At 40.3% G+C, this 2,247-nt stretch overlaps 1 long non-coding RNA gene across 1 annotated transcript; it reads right to left on the bottom strand.

Annotated features, from left to right (window-relative positions):
• Positions 1-744: 744 nt before the first annotated feature.
• On the bottom strand, positions 745-2,043 carry LOC110113300. The gene is made up of 2 exons (XR_002305127.2): positions 1,610-2,043; positions 745-1,081 (listed from the first exon to the last, which is right to left on the bottom strand). It is a non-coding gene; the product is annotated as an uncharacterized LOC110113300 (long non-coding RNA).
• Positions 2,044-2,247: the final 204 nt, after the last annotated feature.

Here is a 2,247-nt window from a genome sequence, read left to right as displayed (position 1 = left end):
TTACTTCTCAAACTGAGTCGATTATTGGCAACATGTTAGGGATCAAGCAAAGTGGGCTAAGCATTTGAGTTAGTTGTGCACCGATAGTCTACAAAATGCTTGCTTTGATACCAAGATTGTTAGGGCTGTTGGGAGAACATCAAAGAAGAGGAGATAGATAAACAAAATAGAAGATTATGGAGTAAGAAAAGCGAAACAAGAAAGCAGGAGGATGAAAGAGAGAACTGATCATTCAATCAATGTTTGCCTTTAGTATATTGTTAGAACCTCCTATATATGCTAAGGGTTCCCAATACCTACCTAAATTGCTTGGATAATAACTCAAGGATTTTATCCTTCATTATATACCTAAATAAAACACATTATAAGAGGCATATGCTTAAATTAAGGCTTGGTTTGGGACGGCTTTCTTCCTGTTTTCTGAAGCAGCATTCTAGTTAAAAAATTTTTGTACTAAAAAACTGCTTTAAAAAACAGTCAAAAAATCGTCCCAAACGAAGCCTAAATATAGAGTAAATATTGTCTAGCATCAGACTAATCAGATAAACTCAACAACTTATGTTTATCTTATGCTGACCGCATACAACATCTCATGAAATTGTGCTACATGATTGTTGAGCAAAAATGCACAATTTTTGGATGATTAATTTTCATATCCATAGCAAAGATCAAGCTAATTTATTAATAGAAACTAATTCCAATTTATTTGCTGAGCTAATTTAATGCAAGTACTTGCAAAAGATATGGATAGCTGCAACAGTGAATTTTTAGTAGCCAATAACATTTTAAGATAAATTCATCCAATAATGTGAAAAAAAATATTGCCAATAGCATTTAAACCAGTAGGTAAATACTAGAAAAAAAATATTAAGCTAGGTAGCATAGCACGCAAGTTGCTAAGTAAATATATAAAACCATACGATGGAACCTGGTATTGACTTCTCACAATGACCCTAATGTTGATAAAAATTTCAGTGAACACATCAGTTGCATAGCTGCTAATCATCTATTTGCATTAGCTGTTCACTGTCCATGTAATATATGCAGCATTAAGAATGTTGGTTCTGAAGTAGATTTTGGGCTTTCACTCTCCTTTGAATTTAATCTTGAATAAACTAATTTCCACATAATTACTGTCGTTCTCCTGTTCTTAGCTTGAAGCAGTTTGATTCAACAAATTTTTTATTTTCCTATTTGGTGACCTCTGCATAATATCCAAAAAAAATATATATACTTACCTGCTGAAATCCGCTGTCCATCCAGATTTCTTGTCGAAAATCCCACTCTAAGTCCTGCAGTCTGCAAACGGCGCCGAACTGGCTCATCTCCAGCATGCGCGATATCACCTCGATGTCCTCCTATGCTCATTGTTAAAGACTAATCAATCGAAGCATTCGACTTTTTCATCTCTTCCACAGCGGAAACTCTTCTTCTTCCACTCCGATCACAAACACCATCCCGCTCACTGAGCTCCTCAGTCCCAAAATCTTGCATTCAATCCCCATTTGCTCACTTCAGCTAGATCCACCCCAACAGAATCAGTCGGAGCCTCCGACCGCCCGTCTCTCCATAGCTACAGGAAATCTCCCCTGCATGTGAAGCTTTCGACTTTTCCTCTCAACCCGAATTCCCTTCCGCACACAAAGCCTCTACCCGTGACTTCCAATTTACCCCATTGTGCCGACCTCAAGCTGCAACACCCTCTCTGCAACTTCCGACCTTCTCTGCTCTAAACCGAAGCCAGCCCTAGACCCAGCTGCGACTGATCTTCCCATAACCAGCCTCAACTCCGACTCTTCACCTTGTCGACTCGATCCACGACCCGATCCATCAAATCCGAGCCTTCTGCATAGCTCCAGCCTCAATCGATCGGACCCTTCAGCCACAAATCAACAGCTACAACCGATCCCTATAGCCACAAATCGCAGCGCCCATATCTCAATCCCATCATCTTCCATAGATGAACCCGAAATGCATCTTCCTCCTTACAATTTACAACTCAAACCATTCGATTCTCCTCCTACCTAATAACCTGTAGCCCAAACTTCCCTACACCCCATTCCCTCTACTTAAAGCCCACTACACAAATCATCCCACTCCATCAACTCAGCCCAAAGCAACCCCACCTCACTCAAATCCTCCTAACCCAACAGCCTAAAGCCCAAGGAGTCTTCATCTCACACCCAAAAACTCCTAAAGACCAACCCAAGGCAGCCCAGACTCACCCACACTACAATTAATCTCCAA

Source organism: Dendrobium catenatum, unplaced genomic scaffold (genome assembly GCF_001605985.2).
Source record: "Dendrobium catenatum unplaced genomic scaffold, ASM160598v2 fragScaff_scaffold_920, whole genome shotgun sequence".
Classification (NCBI taxonomy): Eukaryota; Viridiplantae; Streptophyta; class Magnoliopsida; order Asparagales; family Orchidaceae; genus Dendrobium; species Dendrobium catenatum.
This window is presented reverse-complemented; position numbering and strand designations above follow the sequence as displayed.